Genomic DNA, 11,729 nt, shown 5'->3' with positions numbered 1-11,729 from the left:
GGTTCGATCGTTAACATTTTAACGACGACTGATAGATACTTTTTGTGCTGTTTATATTTTTTTTACTTCTTTTAGCAGTTTTAAAGTTCAGCTCAATTCAACTCCAACTCTGACTTACTAACTTACTGACTTGACTGTCTGCTAGTTTAACTAAGTCTGCCAGTGGCTGCAAGCCTCAGTTTGTTTGTTGCGATCGTATGTTACTTCGATCTGCGTCTACTAAGTCTGTTGATTTTAACAGTGTCTCCACAAACAGTTTCGCTTTCGTTCGTACATTGTTGATTCATTCGTGGTTTTGTATAAACTTAATTTTTTGTTTATCAACTATTTAAGCTCTCTGTTTACAAAGCCAGGCTTATTTAATGGAGCCAATTTAACTCTTTTTTTGTCTTGAGATTTAAAACTATCCTGGCTGTTACAAGAAAACAAATTTGTTTTTTGTAGTATTTTTTACAATCACAACAACAACAAAAACACTAATAACTTTAGGAAAATGCAGGTCTTTGGTTTAGTATTTTAATGGGTTTTGGAATTAGATAAAATCCTAGAGTATTTCTTTTTAACCTTTAATTGTACAAAAGGCTAAACATTTTTGTTTTTACAGCAGAGATGGTGTTAACAAACCAGTAATAAGTCATGTAAACAATTTTTCACAAAAAATTTCAAATGTTTATCCTCTCTAGTTAACCAGATATTATCCCAGTAAATATATCAAGAACTTTTCAATTACAACTATATACCGCCTGTATTACTTAGAAGGAGTCTAATAATCTCTTACAAACACCTATTTACTTAAGTACTTACATTTAAGCCTTCTTTTTTTTTAGATGACGGTGACCTATCCTCGTGGGCAATATTTTCTAAAAAACGAAACTACTTTCCTGCTACCCTACCTGTAAGCGAGCATAATAATTAGCCTCCAATGTCATCCCCATTTAAAAATAATAACTTAAAATGCTATTGTTTAAGTAAACTATAGCACTTTAATCCCTTACTTTTCACTAGTTTTCGTTGCAGTCATTTAAAGGTTAAATATTTATGATTTGCAAAAGAAAAGTAAAAATCATATGGATTCCTTTCAGCTAAATTTAAATTGTCTGTTTTTCCGTTTCGTCTAACGCTTTTTTTGTTTCATTTGGTTTTCGTCATAATTTTGGTGATTTTGGGGGAAATTTGTAAATATTTAGATTGTTTTGTTTTCATAGCTGATTTGAAGAAAAAAAATATATATGAATTTTATGAGGTTCATTTGAGACTGCAACATGGGTCCAAATGAAATACTGCCACAGATCAGTGAATATACATACATAGTACATTTGTATAATGTTTTTGTTTGTACATACAAGTATAATTAAAATATTTTTGATTTAACTTTATTTTTGTTATTATTTGAATCAGATGTTGGTTTGTTATTAAACCATGCCAGCTAGCCAGCCAGTGAACCACGAACCAGCTGGATACGAAGAATGGTTAAATACTTAAACATGTTTTAGTTTTTTATATTGCCCCCTTTGTAAATGTATTTGTGTTGAAAAGACATTATCTTGACATCTTATAAGCTCAAGTGCTCTATAATTGGCATTATTTTTGGTTTTGGGTCTGACTGTGTACCACAAGTATTTTCAATGAAATTTAAGATGTTTATAGTGCGACAACGAGCATGTTTTTCAATTCATAATTTCAATTTAAATTGTCGTAAATAAGAGACAACAATAATCTTATTGGTTTCGGTCAATAGCTAACATTGGTTTTTGATATTTGCTATTTGAACAATTTATGTTGGTATATTTCTAACAAAATTTTATTTGGGGGAGGGGGGTTTTAAATTTGATTATTTTTGATGACTGTTAACACCATCGTCTGTTGTATTGATTGCAAAATTGGCTTAAATATGTATTTAATTTGGTTATTTTTTATATTTGTTTACCTATTCTGTTCGTGTTTTTTTCTTTTTTTTATAAACAAGCTACCGATTAAAAAATAAAAGAAGTTTTGAAATATTTTCAAAATTATTGTTTTTTTTTAATGGGATTTAAATTTTGTTTTAAGCAAATCTTTTATTAATGGTCTTTTGGTATTTTTATTTTGGTTATAATTTTTTCTTTGATTCTTTAGAATTTAAATTTGATGATTATGAAATTTTTAAGGGAAAATTTGTCTTTTAGAATTCAAATTGCTGACTCATTGGCACTGTTAGGTTAAAATGTCAATTATTGGCAATATAATAAATTAATATGATTTTTCTGTAATAAAATTATCTATTTATTTAGTTGTGCAATAAGTACTAAAATATACGAAAAGTTATAAGTTTTTTATATAATCATGTTCGCAGTTTATTTGAATTAGTATGTGTATCATATTATTACAAGGGGACCAGATTGTTATTGCATAATATTGTATAAGTTTTGCTTTGGTTGTTATTCTTTATAAAAATCTTAAAGTTGAGGTCTGGCTTAACTCGTTTTTGCTCATTCTATATACTTCGAGTAAAGACATGACATTTTTGAGGAAGGTTCCCATTCATTAAAAATTTAATTGTAATTTTTATCCAATAATTTATCATTAATTCTTTTAAATTGTAAAAAATTGAAAAAAATTTTGTTATTTATTTAAAAAGTCCCAATTTGGATGGGATTTAAAGAACCTAATTAACTTAAATGATCTGGTTACCTTTACGATATAAAAAATGCTAATGTAAATTTTTTTCATATAATCTGTTTCGATTTTTTATAGCTAAATGGTTTCAAGAGCAAACAACCGTGTAAATGAATATCATAAGAGTAACAACAACAATAATAACTAAGACAGCTACGGCTACCACCAACTAACTCTATATTTAGATCTCATTCACATACCAATAAATTGTTATAAAACAACAACAACAAAAATCAACATGATAAATTGCAACAAATAGAAATAGAAAACAAAATAAAAAAAATTGTATATAAATATTCAAAACACAAGAAAAAATCAATCGATCATAAAATACAAAAACAATAACAACTAGAAAAAAGTAATTTTTATTGCCGACTGAAAGAATGAACAACTGAACAATTGAATGACTGAAATGATTGAATTTCATTGGAATGACTAAACGCAATCAGATGAAATTGTAACAACAATAATTTTGAACAAGATTTTATGACATTTAATCAACTTGTTTTATAGAAGCAAAAAATAGCAACAATAATTGCTACAAAACCTGCAAAAAAAAAATCGATTGCTGGTGTAATAATGACAATTAAGTGATAATTAATTAACAAAAAATTGTTTAATTTTTGTTAATAAAAAAAGTCCAGCACAAGATTAAATATTTCAGTTAAAGTTGCAAGTTTAATTGTTAGAAGAAAAGGAAAACATTTATTAAGAGTTTTATAAATAATTTATAAACGATGTTAGAATTTATATAAGTTGTCGGTAATTGCATATATTACGTAAATTTATTTGTCTATCACGTGGGATGTATGAGGGCATATCAGGCGCTGATATAGCTTAAGCGTTTAGGGTGTGGATATTTTTTTGTTTTAATTATATACTTTTTTTTCATTTTCATATTTTGTATAAAAATTTTTTGGTTTGGTGGGGGGGAGGGTGTTTGTAAATTTCCCTTTCCCTCCCGTGGATCCGCGTCTGGTCATATAATCAATGAATTAATGAAGTGTGTAGACATTTTTATGATTCTATTTTAATTTAATAACTGTAAACTGCTATTATCGAGGATACTAAAATCAGTTATAGGTCCTAGTTAAGGATATCAAGCAAATGACGCATTGTATCTTTTTTGAACCAATTTCAATGGGTGGCTGTTTAAAGTTATGAACCGATATGAATCAAATTCAATCAATCCAAATACAGTTAAGAGATAAAACTTTATTGACATCTACTTCATGTTTAACCTTCGTGAGATAACTAGGTTTAAGCTTAATGAAGTCCTGAGATTTCTCTCGTCCTGACGAGTACAATGAGCCGTTTCAAAACGGAATTTCTTCCACTCAGCTTAACTGTTCGTGCGCAATGAACTACGTTAGCCAACCATCTCAAAAAGTATTAAATAATAAAAAAAATACTTTTGACTGTAATTAAACCTTAACTATATTAACCTTATACCTTATTTTTAGATAACAAGCTTCAAACTATTTCTTTATATTAAATGTTTAATGTAATTATTCTTCATACGGTCTGACCATACAAAGATCAGCACCTGTTTTATACTCCACATAAAGGAATGCTAAAGGGTTTAAACAATAATACTGTCCCTGAATTAAATAACATTTCACACATAAATAGGAAATAACAATAATCAATTAAAATTACGAAAGATTGAAATTGAAAATGTAGTTTAAAGCACGAACACATATGGGTGAGGCGGACTTTTAAAGTTGTTGCTATTTTGTTGAAATTGTATAAAAATAATGTTTTCAAAATGTATCATTGAATACTTCAACAGAATAAAAAAATTAACAAAATCAAAAAAAAAAAAACATTTAATCAATACAAGTATGTATGTGGTTGCTTGTATTTATGATTAATTGTTTTTATTTTCAATTTTAAGTTCAGGTTTAATAAATTGTTAATTGAAAACATTCCTATTATACATACACATAGAGGGGGATTAAACCATGATTGCTAGATATTTATTATAGTAATATAGAGATACATTTAAAAACACACATGATTGAACGTATGAGTACGACGAGTACTTGTGGCAAATACTTCAAAATTATCAATTACTTACAAACAACATACTCCAACTATTTACGACTATTTACTTAAAAATTTTATATTTAAAACATTCGATCAAGCTGTGCTAATACGAGTGCAAGTACAAGTACGTATGGATTTTTATGCGGGTTTTATAGATTTTGTTTTTTGTTCGTTTTTTTGTCATGCTTTCTGTTTAATAGTCTTTAGATACAATTTTTTAATATAAAATCTTCATTTGGTGGCTGCTAAAGCTGACGTCGTTGTTGGTATTGTAATAATTATTATAGTTTTTGTTTCGAATGTGGTCAAACTTGTTTGGCTTTTTTTATTTATAAAATAAAATATTCCAGTAAAAAATTCACTTATACACATAGTTTGAGGTAATCATTATTATTAAGTACTGCAATTTAAATTAACATTTAGATTTACATACAGATTTTGTGATTTATAAACATATAAAGATATCTACATTCATCTAACTATCTCTTAATACTGGAAAATATTTTATAAATGTTTGAAGTCCATACTTAATTTAAATGGTGGGTGCAAAAACGTTGGTCCACTTTTATAAGTTTGTTATACTCTTTTTAGTTATTTAAGTTATACTGCAGGTTTTCTCGCCACCACATGATATTATTTTGTTATAGTTTTTAAATTTTTTTAAATGTTTTAGTTCCGCATTTTTCAAGATTTTTTTAGACAGGGACATCCCAACGAGTATTTTCAATTTCAATTTCTTTTATTCAAATATTTGTCATGCTTACTGATTGTATTACTTATTAACTGTGTTTTGGATTCGTGTTTAATATTGAAATATTGTGTACTCAAATGATTATAAGAAGTGTTCCTGTAAAGTTTTAAATGTTAAATAAATTTAAAATAAACATTCTAAATGTTATTTAGGTTTAGTGTAGTATATCCCAAACAAAAACCAGTAAGGCGATAAATTTTCAAAATCCGGTGATCTTTTATATTAAAAAACAATAACTGACTTATTACTACAATAATTTTCAAGGTAACAATTACTTTTCAAACAAAATTAGTTAACTGCTTCCTAATATCATTATTGAACCACTTCTGTAATGTTAAGTGGGTTTTTTCTTAAATAATTTGTTTCATGTAATAGCATGTTGAACGTGTAACTAAAGTTGAGCAAATCACATTAGCTTATAACACACACACACACACTTAAAAACAACACCAAATTACTACCTTCCCCAATAACTCAAATAAAAATAAATCTTATCAATTTGTCTTAATCTAACAAAATTACAAACTTTTTTTGCTAATGTTAAATATTACAAGCAATAGAAATAAAAAAAAAACAAATCATAACCAGCACCAAAGAAATCGTGTAACCTGCCTGTTAAACTATTTTATGAGGCTTCATTGTTTCTTTGGCATATTACAACGTTTAACAGACTAAACTAATTTAAGTTTTTGCTTTTTTTACTTTTTTCTTTCTCACTTTTTTGTATTATATTTTAAAAACTAAAAAAAATATGTAATGATTTCTAAAAAACTCCGACGCGTTTCTTATTAAAAAGCGTGCTCCTTTTTTAGCTCATGAATTACTCGAGTAAGTTACAGTGTTACAACGATTGTAACAAGGAAAATAAAATAAAAAACAATTTTAATTTATAATTGTTTCTAACAAGTCTAAGTTGTTAGTTATTTAAACACTTTTAACATACTGACTCCAATAATTCTTCGATAACTATGGATTAGTTTTTTTAACATATTAACAAACATATTTCAGTCTAAGATACTTACGGTGTTGCTACTACTAGATAGTTTTATATTCATATGTACATACTGTAGATACATAGAAGTATTACTTTGTTAATGTACTCGCGTATGGTAATCTTTGTTTTGTTTATTTTTTATAATTTTTTAATTCTGTTGATGCTTTTGGCTGGTTTTTATGGCTCTAATGACTGTGTATGTTGGCGCTTTAAAAGGTTCGTGGTTGTCTGACTGTAGGAATAAACAACGTTCCGTATGTGGTAGTTATGGAAATTTTAAATAGAGATGGTTGAGTGAATTGAATATTGATACAAGTTAAGATTTTTGCCAAAATTTGATTAAAATAATAATTTGCAACAAAAAACTAAATTAAATTAAGAAAAAACATTGAAAATTTTACTTATTATTTATCTTGAATATGACCTTAATTCCGGTTTATTCAAAAACAAATATAGACCGATCCCCATAAAATGTACTGGATAGATTTATATTTATATAATATCTGTCTGTGCCAAATTTCATCGCAATATTAGTGTTAATAAGTGGATTGTGGATATTCTAGTCATTTTCTGGAAGGGATTTTGTAAGGGTGCTAGGGTTAAATGAGGTCCGATCGTTTCGAAATTCGGCAAAGTCATTAAGGGTAATATAAAACTTAGTTCTGAGACCTTTTATAGAAATATAATTATACTTTACATAATTATAAGCTCAAAAGACCTTTTCGGAGTGGTCAGTTGTAAGAACTCTAGGAGAGATAATGTACCGATTTTGACCAGTTTAAATAGGGCCAAAAGAAACGTTTATGCCGAATTTTATGAAACTATCTTGAAAATTTTGACCTGTATTCTAATAACAACATTTACATGGAGCGGACGGCCCTATAGATTTTTATCACTAATATTTTTAATTCTGCATTAAACGGCTTTGCGTTCTTTTGGTTAACTACCTCGAGCTACCTTACCTTTAAAGCGTGGTATACTGCTACAATCCTTAACCATGCCAACTGAAGTAAATATTTCTGTATTAGTCTCTTCCAATATCAGTATTTCTAAAAACATAAAAATTCCGGTAAATTTTATTTGCCCTTTTGTCGATTTATCTTAAAATGTTTTTCTAAACCACCAATCAACTTTTTATTAGAGTCCCGTCACTTGCTCAACTCTAGTTTTATGTCTCTCTTTTTAGATTTTGTTAATGCAATTTTTTTTAGTTTCTCTAACTCATTTTTTATTGTAGTTGTAGTGTAATATATAATTCTTATTTTTTCATATAAATAAATTAACAAAAAAAAAAAAAAAAAAAAAAAACATTAGTTATAATAAAAATGTTTGTATGATTATTGCTAGAAATTATTTGCAATAAATGTTTATTAAGGTAAAGGTCGAAGCGTAAATGCTCTTTAAGACCGACTTAAATATGTTTAGTTCATTAAAGATCTTATTTCATACAATATCAATTAATATTAAGCGCAACATTTGATGTTTTTGTACATCTAGGGAATTTTAAATTGAGGTTATATTTAACTAAATTTGCATTTTTTAAATATAAAATTGGAAATAAAAAATTTAATTTTTAAAGTGATGATTTGAAACTGTCGATTAGAAAAGATATTAAGGAAATATAAAAGAAAATGTAAATATAAATTTTAAGTTGATCTTAAGTGAAGTTTTATAATATTCTCGAATTACAAAGATTACTCGGGTTAGGAGAATATTTTGTTAAAGACAATGTAATTCACATTATGTTAAAACAATTTCTCAATTATTAATTTAATATTTTACAAAATTTTTTATTTTTAATTTAATTATTAAAACAATCGATTTTGTACTTTGTAAAGAATTTAATTTTTAATTAATTTATAATTAAATTAATATTATTTACATTTATTTTCCAAAATAACCTGTCTATTGGCCATAATTGGTTATAAATTTCTACTTAAAATATAATTCTGTTTAAAATAATTAAAGAATTTTCAGGTGTAAAGTATTCTTTTAACATTTTATTGTTGTTTAATTTAATTATTTTAATTATTAACAAGAATTTTTAATTTTTCCTATTTACCGAAATTTGCACAAATTCTAATTATTTGCCCATTTTTAACTTTCTTTTTAGATAATGACACAAACATATTGACAAACTTAATTTAATTCGTCATTTGATACATGTTTAAGATTTAAGCAAAAAAGAAATCAAACACATTTTTGTTTGTAAGTTAGGAGTTTGCTTAAGTTGATTTGTATTTATTTTCTAATGCATTTATTTGTGAGGTGAGGCACACCTTTATTTCTTATTTCAGTTTTATTTGTTTGATTTTGTTGTCTTATTTATTCATACATAGCAGACATGAACGATTATTCGAATACACAAACATCATTACGAATATTCGTAATATAAAATCAGCAACAATGGACTGCATTTGGCACGAGAAAAAAATAGAAGAGTTCAACACTTATGCAGGGTCGTTATAAATACCGCAAAAATTTTGTAAACTACGTTTGAAGACTTGGCGTTGCCACCAAGTTTAACCAAAATTGTTTTGTCATATAAATTAAAAAATTATACAAAAATACTATTGCTTTATGTGTTTTTGTATAATCAACCACAATATTGGTTTTTATTTATCTTTAATAGTTTCGTATTTGTGCAATATTTTTGTTTTAATACTAAAAGTATTGAAAGTTTAATTGGAATTGTTTTTATACCTTTTGTGTATTTTGCATTTTATTGCAATATTGTTATAAAAACATATTCATTCTGCTCATTGCATTTATTTATATGCATTTTTTAAGCGCACTATGTCAACTATTGTGTGGGGTGTTGGTTTTAGAAAAATAAAAACATATTGAATATTAATATAATAAATATTGTTTATATAGTATTTATTTAGTTTTGTTTAATTTGTATAAAGATTTGTTTAAATGATGTATCTATCTATGTAGAAAAAAATTCACAATGGCCTACATTGAACCATGAAATGGTGTATCAGATTACCAATTTGTTTAGAGTGAGGGGACATTTATTAAATGGGGTTTATTAATCTATAGTTAAGATATTAATGAAATAGTTAATAGTAAAATTTACCATAGTTACGATAAGAAAATTTGAGTATTTTTTACAGCAGCTTACAGCCAATTTAAATACACTTTCCCAATATGTTTCTATTCAAAATAGATTTCTTCTTATTATTGCAACAAATCACAAAATTTCCCAAACATAAATCGTCTTAACATCACAATCTAAGACGGAAATAATTTTGAAATTGCTTTCTTTACTTTCAAAACGTTTCTCTTTTCATATATTCCCCAATAATAAAGAAATAAGTTACTTGCGATGACACACAATTAAATGCTATTAAATTCCCAGCGCCAATTCATAGTCACTGAAAGACAAATCAAAAGGCATAAATACATAAATAAACCATGAAAAATATTAAGAAAGAAAATAAAATACAGAAATGTCAATATCAGTGACATTTTGAGGCATTAAAAAGAAATAAATAAAATTTCAAAAAAAAAAAATTAAGTTTGCAACAGTTTTATCTGGAGTTTAATACAGATCACTAAAATATGTATCGAATGCCACAAAGCAGTAAAACAAAACTGAGAAACAATTGCAATCTGTAAATGTTTGCTTTACTAACTTACGACTCTTAGTAGCGTAAGTACTTTACTTAATAGTTGTTGCAACATGACGCCAAGCAGCCAACAACAGCAACATTAAGACAAAAAGTAAAAAGAAGAAAAAAATCATTGACATCGCCTCCACTTGATGAATTGTTTCAAGACATTTGATTTATTTCATTGAGATATGAATGAGTGCAACATAATCTGTCTGTCTTTCTGTGTACAATACAACACGACTCCAATATGTCCGTTGCAACAAAAAATGCACAAAACTAAATGTGCTGCAAATAATACGCATGAGATATTTAAACATGAGATTGTACGTATATAGACAATTGGTTTTATATTGTATCTATCGAACGCTTAAAAATAGGAAGGAAATAATAGAAACTAAAATAAAAACTTCAATTTACTCAAACATTCACCCTCAACTCATTCACCCATTGAGAAAATAACAAAAAAACATTAAACAGGAGGGTAATAAACTTGGACTATAGCAAAACTAAATCATTTTGTTAAAAACAAAAAATTAATTGTTGATGCTATAAATAATTTCAATTTCCTCAAATGAGTATTTAATTAAATCAAAGTGTTAATTTTTTTGATGTTATAAGTATGTATATAAGTAAAATTCAAACATTTTATTTAATTTTTAATATTTGAACTATTTTCATACACTTTAGTCTTATATTTTCCGATCCATTTTCTAGCCAAAATATTGTTAGCTGAATTATATTTTATATATTATTGTTGTACGAAATAATTCCTATGGAAAATATTGTTTTCTTCCAGAATAATCCATATCAAGATATTATCCGGACTATTTTTATAGGAATTATTGTTATCCGTAGTATTTTCTTCACGCATGATCCTCACTATATTTAAATAAAATAGTTATCCCAACAAAAAAGCTTTTTTATTTGCCTCCTTTTCCCAGTATTGTCCACAAAGAAATACTCTTTTAAATATTTAAAAATATTTAATTCAGACACAATACACCCACCGTTACATGAAACATTTTGATGCAGACGATAAAAAAATTAAATTTCATTCTATAAGCCTTTAGTGTCCACACCGTTACCCATAATCTTGGGATTCTAGAGCAACAATCTGTTAGTAATAAGTCCTACTTTGTATGGCATCGTATGATAATTCTTTGTAAAAAATATAAAATGGAGCATTTTATAAATCACTTTTAACATGGAGTCACATTATAAAAAACGCACGATGGCCACAAATCCCACAAAGTTGTGAATGAGTGTTTTTAAGTTAAGTTACATAAAAGGCGAAATGCGTTACGCGTATGTTGCAAGTTAATCTGCACGTATGAATGTATAAATGATACAGCTAAAGTTAAGTCTATTAGACTTAAATTCCTGAACATACAATATAAACTTATAGTTACAGGGGATTTTCATTTTTTTCATATATTGACCATTAATGTCTTTGGTTGTGTGTCAGTCATTTAGTTTGGTCGTAAATCGTTTTGTTTGTTTTTTGGTCTGTATGTCTCTTAAGTTTACGTAAAGACAAAAAAACCAAACAAAACATTGCGTAGCATGTCAACCAGGGACCCTGTAATGAAATATTACAACAATTGCCAAAAGTGAAGTTTTAACAAAATTAGTTACATATTCCTAGCTTGTTGTTTTCTCG

The 11,729-nt window shown here is 26.8% G+C and overlaps 1 protein-coding gene across 1 annotated transcript in view; it reads left to right on the top strand.

Annotated features, from left to right (window-relative positions):
- Positions 1-11,729, top strand: part of LOC111688439 (rap1 GTPase-activating protein 1) — a 208,451-nt gene that overhangs the window by 60,612 nt on the left and 136,110 nt on the right. The gene's annotated exons all lie outside the window — the stretch shown is intronic.

This window comes from Lucilia cuprina, chromosome 2 (assembly GCF_022045245.1).
Source record: "Lucilia cuprina isolate Lc7/37 chromosome 2, ASM2204524v1, whole genome shotgun sequence".
Classification (NCBI taxonomy): Eukaryota; Metazoa; Arthropoda; class Insecta; order Diptera; family Calliphoridae; genus Lucilia; species Lucilia cuprina.
This window is presented reverse-complemented; position numbering and strand designations above follow the sequence as displayed.